Genomic DNA, 13,989 nt, shown 5'->3' on the forward strand with positions numbered 1-13,989 from the left:
TGCTGCTAAACTTACTGAAACTTACTGCTGACTGTGACTGTGGACTACAAATCCCAGAGGAACCTGGAAGTAGGAAGAGGAAGTGATGAGCAACCCTGGAGAGTCCTGCTGCTGTGATTCTGGACTGCAAGTCCCAGAGACCTTAAGGGCAGCAGGAAGAGGAAGTGAACACACAGCCCATGCTGGCTGCGTGCCAGAGAGATGTGCTCTAGTGCCCCCTGGCTTCTGGCCTGAGGCACTGCAGGCATGTGGCTGCATCCCCTGAATCAAAAGTAAGTGTGTATCCAGTTGTTTCTCAGTTTAATCTCTGCAGTTTAGACTAACCTGCAAAGACTGAATCAATTCAGTCCCAGGTTTTTTGACTGTACTTAGCCTAGGTGAAACATCCACATATAGAGAGCCCACATAGGGCCTAAATCCTCAAAAAGAGATTTACACAATATAGCCTAAAGCAAGTAGATCTGAGGTTTCTGTGATAAAGCCCAGGAAAGTTAGAGATGTGGCAGACCTCTAGCCAGTAAACACATTTTCCAAATAAATACTGCTCTAGCTTATACGTAGAAATGCAAGTTATGACAGTTTGCTTTCAGTGCTGACACACATTATTATGTAGTCAATCTTTGTGTTTGATGTTGTTAATACATACTGGAAATTGTCTGATGGGCATAGCTGGAACTGGATTTTCCTCTTCGTAATCCGCATAAAAAACATTATTGCCTGGGTAGCCAAACTGATTATGCTGAGGATATTGGTGGCTGAAAAAATGATCTGCTCCTGAAACTGGCCCTCGCAATGGCTGATGGAAGAGAGTGCTATCAAAATGAAATAAACAGGGCTTTAAAAATGTAGCTAAAATAAAAAGAAAATTATATGAAATTTCAGGCATTTTTAAAAATTATTTTTGTAAAAATAGAAACAGTCACACAGTTTTTGTATGGTTTAAGTCACAGCAATCACTAGATTAATTTTTTTTAACCATTTCACTTTACTCTTAGGCTCCAGTCCTACCAACACTTTACCATATGAGTTAATCTAGGCATATGAGTAATTCTTTGACTGTGAGGTTACTTAGATCAGAGAATCTGGTTCTAAATGCATGCACAATGAACTGAGCACAACGCAGCACCAATTTTAGTTTGGGCCCCACATAATATAAATGATGATTTATTAACAATACTTTAAACCTGTATAGTCATAAATCTATTTTTACAAGAATGTATATTATTAAATATGGCTAATATCATAACAAATGTGACGCCAGAGCAGGAAATACTAACCAAAGCTAGAGAACCCATACCTTTCTGTATTCTACTTATTTGCTATTAGAATGGAACATTACTTCTAGCCATTTGCCATTTGAACTAAATATATTATATTTATTTTTATATTATAATCAATTTCAATTATATTGTATTATCTTTTGAGTTATATTAAAAATAACTTTCCTATGGACCTTTTCCAACTTGACATACCAGTAATTTCTTTTATAACGTTATGAAGTATACTTTCTTCTAGAACACACTAATCTTTTAAAATCTAGACCAATATGAGATTTCTGATAGCAACAGGGAAGGTTAGAAGGCATTGTAGGCCTCCATGATATAAAACATATTTCAAATAAATCACAATATGTATATACTGCAAGTGTGGCTTATAAAGTTGCAAAATGTTTGTACTTGAAAGCCTTCCACTTTTTCTTTTAAAACATTGCTATCCAACTTCTTAATGGCTGGGGGCCACATACCCTGCCACACTAGTGGAGACTGCAAGCTGTGATGGCCCCATGCTGCAGGGACCAAACTAGGCTTTGTAGGCACTCCTCTGCCACACACAGCATGCAGACACTCCCTACTCCCTTCTGCATCAGGGAGGATACTCTACCCTCCACTGCACTGTGCCTGTGGGCAGAGCTGGCCTTAGAGGAGGGTGACATGGGTGGCCAAGGGCGCCCTCATCAGGGGGACACGAGGAAGGGCATTAGGGGAATGCCATAAACACACAAACACCAGCACTTTACCCCTGCCCTGCCCCAGCCAATCTTTGGCCCCAGCTGCTGCTCAGGAGCAGCCAGGATGGGCAGTGCAAGTATCTGCAGAAGCATATTCCCCACCTCACCATGATGGTGCCATGGAGATATCCACAGTGCTGGGGACAGACCAAGCTAGGGATGAGGGCCACCTGCATGAGCAGCTATGAGTGAAAGGTATGGTGCTGTGTGCAATAGTGTGGTAGTGTGTGCACAGGGATTTGATTGGACAGGACATGGTCCGAGCAAGTGTTTGATAAAGTTTTATGATGGGAATTGTTGCAGCCTGCATGAGGTAAGTGAGAATTTGATAGGAGAGTATATGAGCTGAGCGTGTGCTTGATACAAAACTTGATGTTGAGTAGGCCAGAGCATGAAGTGACTGGATGAGTAAGAAGGGGTGATTTTGGGGTATAAGAGTCTGAGTTTAGCTTGAATATGGGAGTAGGAGGAGGTTTGTGCTCCAGACAGAGAAGCTCTGGTGCGTGAAGTGTACTGATTCTGTTGCTGTCCTTGGTGGTAATGAGGTGAGCTCTTGGAGAATCGAACTTGGACACAGTCCTTCTCTAACTGAGCCCTTGGTAGTTTCTCTGCATGACATCCCTGCTGCTGTAGGAACCATAGCCTGTGGTAAAGTATCACTCTGACCCTAATGCCAGAACAGAGGACTTAGCCTCTGCTTTCTGTTGGGGGAGCCCAGAGAAAGTAAAGCTAAGGATCTGGAAGGCAGGGAGGATAGTATGCCTTTGCCTTAGTCTGTGGGGAGTCTTGAGGACCCATCTTTGTCACCCTAGATTAGTTGATATCTTGCAGTCCCTTCCAGCCCAATTTCTATTCTTCTAATAAAAGAACAAAAGAAAATTAAATAAAATAGAAAAGTTTAAAATATTAAGCTGGTAAAAATAAATATTCTTCTACATACAAAACAACATTAAAATGGGGATTTTTTTAGTGCTGGATGCCATTTAGGCCCTAGCTTAGAATGATTCAGAGAAGCACTGGTCATTTATAGACTGCAAGTGTAAAAGAAGAGTCAATGTTACACCAGTTGGAAGAGAAATACATCCGTAAATTTCAAAGCCGATGTCCTCCACCATGGAGAAATTATGAAAAAACTTCACCAATTAAGAGGTTTTTTTCCCCCTATAATTTTGCACTACAGATTTCCAGCATCTTTTGAAATATCTGGTCCTGGCTATTGCTATGATTTGATCCTGTTTGTCGTTACCTATGTCACTGGCAGGAGAATCACTGTATAAACTTTACCCTTTAAACCAAGGATCAAATATTTAGAGAAAATAAGAAAAAATATAACAAAACGCAGCATACCTGTGACCTTCTGCTTGACCTGGTGCCTGAGGTTGGCCAAAGCTTTGATTTTTCAACATAACTTTTGGTATTTGCACACTTTGTGTGGTGTGGTCACCCTGCATATGAAAGATCAGAAGCCCAAGATTTTACATGGCAAGACAACAAAAGGTATAAAGTAGCTCATTAAGTATAGCATGTTAGAGGTTCACTTTGTTTTACAAAACTGATGGTTTATTTGGATTTTTTCTTATCAATTCATTTACAAATATAAACTTTATTTTCGTCTATTTGTTGTAAAGTTAGTATATCATCAGAATGACTTGAAACATTCATATTTTAATAAGTGTAAATTCCACATAGCAAAAATGTGGGTCCGATCATCCTCCCCTGCCACTTTCAGTGGAGTTGCTTCTGATTCACATCCAGTGTGAAGGCAGAATAATCAAACCCATTGAAATGACTGCAAGCCAGAGATGTGGGGTGGAAAATTTTCCAGTGCTTTATTTTTCCATGGGAAATTTTCCATTTCTAAAAATTGTTTCATAACATTTATTAGTAACAGTGAATGGATGCCAATACAATATTAGGCAATCCTGGTAGTTTCATAGTTGTAATTAATGTTTTTCAGGTGATTGTCCCTAGGAAGTGTGTGAGAGAGTACATGTTTTATTGATTTGTAAACAGGAGGGTAAATATACTCACATAATAATCCAAACCAAAAATCAAATTATGAATTCATCTAATTGGCTGTGCAAGTTAAATAAAAACCAAAGCATGGCATACCATGCAGTTTTTTGGGTATGCTAAAATTAGTGTCTCAACAGTTTTCAGTGCCTTCGGTTTTTTGTTTTTTTTTAATTTAAACAAACAATTTAAGGGAAGTATATGTTGTTGTGTATTATCTTTACATTTTTACAAGTATTCCAATAAAAATAATTTCTTTCCACATAAAGCTTTGAATTTGTTTGAATATAACATTTAAACCACATTAAGGGCACTATATTTAATATTTCAGTTCAAATACTTGTGGCTATTGGGACATCACATTAACATGGGGGTACTTTTTTAGTTTTATTTACTAAATATAAGTAAAATAAACATAAAAATCAGATCATGCTCTATTTAGGGCATTGAAAAATTTTCTGGAATATTTTCCAATTCAAATTTTTCTGGAAAACCCACATCTCTGCTGATAGTTAAGGTCATTTAAATGTTTTCCCAAAGTTTTGGTTCCTCTTGCACAATATTAGGGAAGGTTTAATACGTGCAAGCAATCGTAAAGACTAGTACTTCATCCACCAGGCCAGTCTCAATTGCATTTCACTCAATGGTGCCATTAGCTATGGCCACTAAGACAAGAGATGTCAGAGGTCCAGCTACAAGAATGAGACCCTATACCACATTTTTTGTGGCTGAAAGACTCATGTGAGAGCATGGCGACTCTGCCACAATACTGTGCAGGACTGGCTGGTGAAGGCTTTCTCCGTGTTGGTCAGGACGGTACCTATGAACAATACTGGCCCAGGCTGTGACAGCCAGCTACATCCAGACGTTGTAATAGATGAGGACAACTAAAAGATCCTGATGATCAATGTGACCATCCCATTTGAGAACTGGTGACATGCTTTTGCCAAATCCTAGGAGTGAAAGCTGTCCAAAAACAGGCCACTGGCTGATACCCTGACAGAGAAGGGGCATGATGTGATGGTGCAGGCACTGATCATGGGAACTTTGAGCTTGGGACCCAAGCAACAAGAGCATCCTGGGAGACTGTAGAGTACCCCACCACTACTTGAAATTGATGAGGCACCTCATGGTATCCTATACTATCCGCTGTTCAAGGGTCATCTATATCTAGCACATTATGGGACATTGCTAGTATGAAGACAGCTGGTCAAGACCACCCACCGAAAACAATACCCAGGGGATAAACTGATACCCCTCCCCCACCAGACATACTATAGGCTTACTAGGGGTTAATGCCTTTGAATATTACCTACCCCAACAATTGTACATGGCCTGTTAAAACTGTGGTCTAAGAATGTCTTACAACCTCACAACTCTAACCAATGTGCAAAGTTTTGTCTTTCTACTTGCCATAGTGTCACATTGGACCTTCTTAATCCCTTTATCCCAGACTAATGTAGGCTGCATGACTAAACACACATTTTAGATTGTGTTAAGATAAACCAACTATATACCTATGTAGCTACTATAAGCAGGGTCATATATTGTCTTCCAACTCTACAGAGCCACATAATAAACTACCATTTTTAACACCATCTTCTTTTGGCAAGAGCTCTTTCCTGAAAATGAGATTGTCAAAGCAGGAAGCATTTTTTATGCAGCAGAAATGGGAACATCCTGAAGAATAAAAAAAAGTACCCTGTATTGCCAACCCAGCTAATAAAATGTATTTCTTCTTCAAGAAAAACTCAGGAATAACAGTAAGTACTGTACTTAGTTTAACAACCTAGCATCCAGAGGGAAGGGCACTGATACAGCTCTCTCCCAGTATCCATAGGTGATTAGTTATTAGCATTTTGTCAAGTCCAGTGTTGTCCAGTGCATAAAAGCTCCTGAGATCTGGTTTCCTTATTCAGGCAAAAAATCACACTGATTACAGTTCCATCATTTCTTCAACTTTTTAAAATGTATGACAACTGCCAATATTGTGTTTATCAGAGTGCTTCCAGCAGCATCACCAGAAATACCACCAAGGGCATCCAGCAGAACACAAATCAATAGCAGACTCTCCGTATGCCTGAAGAAGGGTGTTCATGCCCAAAAGCTTGCAAAGAACAATTTTTCCAACTATTTAGTTGATCTAATAAAAGATATCGCATTTACCCAAAGAACCTTGTCAACCAAGGGCATAGTTATTTGGGCTCCTCTAATTTGCAACTGTGTGTAATGGTCATGGAAAGTTGTTACCTTGGAGGGTGTTGGAAACTGTCCGGAAGCATATCCTTGATCTCTGGTTAACCACAGACCTCCCTGTGAAGCCTATAGACCATTCATTATGCATAAACAGAAGAAATAATTAAGCTCCTTTATGGATTTAGATAGTTGTAAGAGTGGATGTCACCAACTTGGGAGACCTAAGCAAGAATTAACTGAGAGAGAGATATGGCATGTCTTCCCTGCAAACTTACCCCACAAGCCAGCAGCACAATGCTCTGAGCAGGAGATGTCTTAAAACAAAAGCAGCATTGCTGGCTGTGTTCATGTGGGCTAATTAGTACTGATTCTCAGCAATGCTAATTAGTTTGTCTGAAAGCAACAATACTGCTTTTTTGGTTCAGGATGGTCTATATGGCATATGTTTGAAAGCACTACTGCATGGTAAGCCTGGATGAAGACATTCATGTCCATGGAGATGTGACTGCACATGCAAAAGCTGGGATATTTACATTCTGTGGATGTCTGTGTCAAAGCTGTGAAGCCCCCAGGCAACAGCCAAAAAGAAAGCTAGAGGAGCACTGGAAGTGAGGCACTGAGTGGAAGCTAAGAAAGAATAAGTCTCTTTGGGCAAAGTGCTGCCTGGAAAGTCAGGATTGGAAACTGAGGAAAAAAACTTCCTGCTGGTTTGTTCTTACCATGTCTATGAGAAAAGTCTCCAGCTAGCATCTTCTTCAGGGCACTTTTATGATTTTATAGTTTGCACAGTCAGGTTGGTACAACAGAGCTATAGCACAGGATAGTATTTGGTCCTTGTTTGCTACAACATAACAACAATAGCAACAGCCATCTTACTGCATTTTTTTGTTTTAGAAATTGACAATTTGAAGTATTTCATTGCCAGATTTCACCATGCAGATGAGTTGGACCTAATCCTGCAGTCCTTACTGTAGTAACTCCTCTTTGTAGAGCAGCTACTGTGCATCTTACATGAGTACAGGGTGCATGATTAATTTCCTAATTTGTAGCACTTAAACTGTACTTGTAACTGGTAGATAGATCACTCAGTATGTCAATAAGAGACAACTGAAAGTACCATACTAAACTACATAGGCAGACAAGGTTCTTTGGGTGAATCTGATATCTGTTATTAGACCAACTTAAATAGTTGGAAAACAATTTTTAAGCAAGCTTTCAGGTTCAAAAACCCAGATGAGCCTATGAACTCCACTTCATCAACCTCCTGGATACTAAAAAACATGGACTAAGTATAGACATTGGATTTATGACACATTATAACCTGCCTAACATCTGACTCCCCAGGTACTTCTCCACTATTCACCCTCTTCTCTCCCCCTCACCCAGCCTGTCTCTCACCCATTGACTCCTCAATCTACATCTTCACTGACTACTTATCTTGTATGCATACCAGCCCAGCCTCTGTCTTCTTTACTTTGTATTCCATCCAGGAAGAGCTCACACCAACCGCTGAAACTTCCTTAGCCTGACGAGGGGTTTTTGAACCCGAAAGCTTGCTTAAAAATTGTTTTCCAACTATTTAAAGTTGGTCTAATAAAAGATATCAGATTCACGCAAAGAAACTTGTCTGCCTATGTCCTTAGACCAACCCAGCTACAACATACTAAACTACAAAGTTTTATAATTATAAACTAAACTAAACAGCACCACCTACTGGTTAAAATATAAAAATGCATGAGGCATAGGTTTAAGTGTCAAGATCAATGTTTTTCAGGTTAAAATATATAACACATTTATGTATCATACCTGGTATCTGCACTAATTTTTCAGGCAGCCAGATTTGATTTTTCTAAAAAGATTATCTGAAAACAAAAGTGCACATGGAATAATGTCGCTATTTCTCCAGACACTTGTGTTTCCCTGATCCCTTACAGTTCCAATTTATTTATCCATCCCATCTTTAGGATGGCGTCAGTACAAATGATGATTTATGTTACTGAGAGTATGTTGTCAAGGGCAATAGGAAAAAGCTGAGACTTGAGTTTGAAATTGACATAGGAAGGATGGTTTAGTGGTAAGGGCAGTTGGCACTCGCAAGATCTGGGTTAATGTTTGTATTCACTCATGGACTTCCTTTATGAACTTACACAGATCACTTACAATTTCTCTATTTCACAGGAGTGTTGTACAAAGAAAAAACATGAATTGTAATGGACTGCTGATACATAATGGGGGAGAGGGACATAAAAAGTACCCCAAGTCTTTCCTAGGGAAAGTATCTAGGAACGAACACTGGGCTCTTTTTATGGCTCATCACTGACTCACAGCATGACCTTGGGCACATCATAGCTTCCATGTTCTAATTCAGTTTAACCTATGACTAAGACAGGCAGCTGCACACTCCCTGCAATCTGGGATTTGATTCTCTTTGTGCCAAAAGAGAAGATCATAAAACAAAAAAATATTTGTTGGTAGCACTTCAGTCCATACTAATTTAGTGATAGAAAATGGAAAATGCATAATCATTAAATTTATATTCTGAATTGTTGTAAAACTATTTAGTATTTAGGTATGTATATGGTAGTCCAAACCAGTGTTCCTCTGGGAAAAAAACTGATAAAATGATAATTAGATTAGAAACAACCACACCCTGCAGGCTCAGCAAAACATCAATGTGTCCCTAGATAACACCACTCTCAACAGATCTGATGGAGAAAAAGGATCATACTGTTACAATTCTAACAATATTTAAGTCTATTGTTTAGAATAAATTGGCAAGCAAACCAAATTCATTAAGAAAAATGCTTAATTTTATAGTTTATACACAGCTTTAGTCTAAGTTTTCATTATACAGATTTATAAATGTACTACATTGTGTTTACCCATGGTGGCCCAGATCCTCAGCTACAACAAACTGATGTAGCTTAATTGACAATAATATAGTTAGGCTGATTTCCATTAGATTAAAAAAAAATCTGCCTGGTAGATGTTCATAACAGAAGGTGCTTAAACTGAGAATTACCATAAAGCCTGATCTGTTGTCTCCAAGAATATATTTTATAGGAGGTGAACTTCTGTAGCTGGGCCAAAAATGTTTGTGAAATACCCACTCTGTTCATGCAAAAATTCTTTTTGTACATTTTCCACATGCACATGCAAATAAGGTGCACTTGCAAATTTTGCAGATGCAAATTAAGAAGTGCACTGAAAATTTATTTCTTGAAGCAAGATCTCATAGAACTCTATATATCAAAATAAGGATGTACTGGTAACTAAATCATGCAAATGACCATTTTGTATTTTATGGTTGCACTGAACCACAATAGCATAGAGCAGTCCATGGAAAACAGAAATTTCTAAGCAACAACTATCACTATTGTTTTAGCAATAGAACTAACTTCAAGAAGATAATCTTTTGTCTAAGTCGGCATGCTTATAAAGAAAAATGACTTGGTTTTTTTTCTTTCCTAAATATATCAGTGCATAGAGTGCCGTGTAAACTGAGGAAGACAGTCCTTCAACCAAATATTTTACAATCTAATGATGTATCCCTTACTTACGCAAAAAGTTTTACTGATGTAATAAAAAAACTATTTATGAGTCCAAAGGTACATTTGCATGGCGCAAACTCAACCAGTTCTAAACAAACTCTTTGTGCAGTGCTCCACACAGCCTAATTAGATAAATGTAGCTATACTGCTTAGCTTTCTGTAAGGCTCTAAAGAGCTTTGTGACATTCAACTATTGAGCTGAACAATGCCACAGTAAACTGTGTGGTTTGGGAGTGAGAATGAGATGGGAGCCTCTCAGATGGGCAAGATGAGGCTTGTGAATTTTGAGTCAAAAGAGCCAGGGTTGATTCACTGAGCTTAACTATTCATCTTTACAATGAAACACTAGAAAATGATACCTAAACATAATGTAAGGAGGGAGCATATGACACAGCAGTATTTCACCTTTTACCTCAGCAAATGGTTGTTGAGAAACACATCTTAAGTTATCAGTCGGCTCTGGAGTGTATGCAGGGTTATGGTGTGTCTTGTGTTCTGATCTTCTTTTCTGTTTCCTGAAAGTTAAAAAAAATGGACAGGATTTCAGTGTGAGCATGACCATTTCTTTTAAGTTCATTCTTCATTGTATAAAGATGCCACAAGGTCATTCTTTGTTGTATAAAGATGCAGTAAGAACTAGGAACACCAAATCTGTCTTCCGGGGTTCAGCTGCCTATATGCTGTGTCAGTCATGACAGCAATGTGTGCACTTGTTGGCAATGAGTTCATTGACCAGAAATACATGCTAAAGTAAATGTAACACATTCCCTCTATTGACACTTGGCCATCCACTGACAATGCTGCAGGGGTATAACTGAGGCCAAAATTTAGCCTACTCTGCTAAAGATCTAGAAAACTACCACATATCTCCTTTCAATTCTCTTTTCTCATTGTCCCTTTCATCTCCTACTTTCAGCTCAATACCTTCATTCAGGCACCCCTGGGCCTAGAACAGTCTCCTACATTTCCCATTGTGCTCCAGTTCCTCCTTACATCTTCCAAGAAACCGTCTTTCCTTGCTTTCCCTGGTAATAATTACTTTCTGTCAGATACTGACCTATATATTTTCTTGTAGTCCTTAAATGTTGAAATTGGAGCTGAAAACATATTTTACTGTTTATATTGCACTGTGGATGTCAACAAGCCTGTATGCATGACTAATAATAATGTTTTAATAATAATAACATGCAATGTGGGGTCATATCCTGTTAAGGCATGGACAGACTTGTCTTTGAAGTTCTTCAAAGTACTGCTCTGAGGGAAGCATTTCAACCTGGGAACACTTCGGCATCATACAGATGTGTAGGCCCCTCCCAGTTCAAGTGCTTCAAAAATGACGCTGTGGCAGTGCTCTGCAGCTAGGAGCTGGATAGCAGAGATCCTACACATGACTTTCAGGCCCAAGTCTTTGGAGGCTCTCAAGGACTGCTGAATTCAGAGGAGAAAGCCCATTGGCTGTATTGCCCCAGCTTCTGTTCGGTCCTCAGAGCTACTGAGATCCTGGTCACTTTCACCTTGGTAAGGCTTGTCAGTTACAAGATCGGCACTGAAGAGCCTGGACAAGATGCCTGGCGTCTTGTCACCTTGGAGTTGCTGTCTGAGCAGAGCTAAGAGATGCTGTCCTTCCTGTCCAGCTTGAGGCAAAGTCATGCCCACAGTACCCTATGGAAGACAGCCTTCCCTGGGGAAAGCCTATGTACCTAATGCCATGGGAGCTCCACTAGAAGCAGATGCTGACCCTGAAATAGTGGCAGGGAAACAAACAGTGGCAGCCGGTCAATACAGGGCACTTGGGCGCCACCCCATCAGTTTCAAAACGACACACAAAAAATGTGTCAGCTAAATAAATAAATAAAAATAATAGTATCATTAATTGGAAGTATCCAAAACAACATTAGTTGAATTAACAATGTAAACAAAAGTAATAATAATTTTTTTTCTTGCCTGTGTTTGCTAGTAACATAATCAATGATGATGCTCGTCCACTACACACACACAACAAAAAGTTGAGTATGTGCAGTAAGCACCTTGGGGTAATCTCCTTACCACCCAAGTGATGTGTGAGCAGTAGAAACACATGAACAGTTTGAATGGATGGCAATAACCACTTCTTTAAGTGGGCAGCCGGAAACCATGGGAAACCCCTAGGGGGATGGGGAGCGGTATGGGGAGGGGAAAGGGCGGGGCCTGACGCGCTCAGTCACCCAATGCTTGGCTCAGGCTCACTTTCCTTCTGGAGCCTGTGAAGTAAGTGGGGCAGTTTGCAGCCAGGGAGTGGAAGGCGGGACGGTTAGTTTTGATAAACATAAAAAATTACATGTTATGTTTTATAACATTGTTTTTGTAAACAAACAAAAATTGAATAAATAAAATTTTTAAAAGATTTGAAACTGCATGATACAGTGTGATGCTCCACCTGCCCCACTTGTCTCAGAGTTCACCAGCTGCGCCTGGAAACAAGCATCCTTTGTTAAACTTAAGTGACATGAATATAGTGAGGTACTCCCAAACATGTCTCCATGTTCCATCTTAAGATATTCTTTACTTTTGCTCCTAGTTTCCAAGGTGATAATTTCCCAGGCATCATGCTCCTGGACAGCAAAAGGTAGAGGTCCTTCTCCTGCCCTGAGGATGCGGCCTGGTTTGCCATTTTTGGTGCCTCCAATGTTTTCTGGAGAATGGAGAGGGCTATCTTTGGGGGAACCCTCCTCTGCCTGCACAGCCCTCTCCTCAGTTGATTCATAGATTCATAGATTCATAGATTAAGGGTCGGAAGGGACCTAGTAGATCTTCTAGCCCGACCCCCCGCCAGGGCGGGAGAACAACAAAAAACCCCAAAAAAAGAAACGGGACTCAAATGAGTCCAGCCAGGTAGGCATCCAGCCTCTTCTTAAAGACCCCCAGGGTAGGGGCCAGCACCACTTCCCTTGGAAGTTGGTTCCAGCTCCTAGCCGCCCTAACTGTGAAGTAGTTTTTGCGGATGTCCAATCTATACCTCCTCTCCATCAACTTGTGCCCATTACTCCTTGTTATGCCAGCGGGCGCTAGGGGAAACAGCGTCTCCCCCAAACCCTTCTGGTCCCCCCTAGTGAGTCTATAGACGGTCACCAGGTCCCCCCTCAGCCTTCTCTTGTGGAGGCTGAATAGGTTCAGGTCCCGCAGTCTCTCACTGTAGGGTCTGCCCTGTTGTCCCCGGATCATGCGGGTGGCCCTCCTCTGGACCCTCTCCATGTTGTCCACATCCCTCTTGAAATGGGGCGCACAGAACTGGACACAATACTCCAGCTGTGGCCTGACCAGTGTCGCGTAGAGGGGGAGGATCACCTCCTTGGCTCTACTCGAGATGCACCTGTGGATGCATGACAAGGTCCGGTTAGCCCTGCCAACCATGACCTCGCATTGTCGGCCCATGTTCATCTTGGAGTCAATAATGACTCCAAGATCTCTTTCTGCCTCCGTGCTCTCGAGTAGGGAGTTCCCCATTGTGTAAGTGTGCTGCTGGTTCCTACTGCCCAAGTGCAGCACCCTGCACTTGTCCGTATTAAAACGCATCCTGTTCCTGTTAGCCCACCCCTGTAACCTATCCAGATCCCTCTGCAATCTCTCCCTCCCTGCTAGCGTGCTCACCTCCCCCCAAATTTTGGTGTCATCAGCGAATTTAAACAGGTTACTTTCCACCCCATCATCCAGATCGCTGATGAAGAAATTGAACAGCGCAGGCCCCAGGACCGAGCCCTGGGGGACTCCGCTACCCACCTCCCCCCAGGTCGAATATGACCCATCCACCACTACCCTCTGAGTGCGACCCCTCAGCCAATCTGCAATCCATCTGACTGTGTAGGCATCGATGCCACAGTCACCTAGTTTTTTAACTAGGATGGGGTGAGAGACGGTGTCAAAGGCCTTGCTGAAGTCCAGAAAGACTACATCCACCGCGACACCTGCATCCATGGCCTTTGTGACCTGATCGTAGAAGGCAATCAGGTTGGTCTGACATGATCTCCCCCTAATAAATCCATGCTGATTGCCCCTGAGCATCATTTCTGATGCCGGCCCATCACAAATGTGCTCCTTGATGATCTTCTCAAAGAGTTTCCCCAGGATTGAGGTAAGACTGACGGGCCTATAGTTACCCGGGTCCTCCCTCTTCCCCTTCTTGAAGATGGGGACCACATTTGCTACCTTCCAATCATCTGGCACCTGGCCCAAGCATCACGATCG

Source organism: Gavialis gangeticus, unplaced genomic scaffold (genome assembly GCF_001723915.1).
Source record: "Gavialis gangeticus isolate Ggan-Ray unplaced genomic scaffold, GavGan_comp1, whole genome shotgun sequence".
Lineage (NCBI taxonomy): Eukaryota > Metazoa > Chordata > Crocodylia > Gavialidae > Gavialis > Gavialis gangeticus.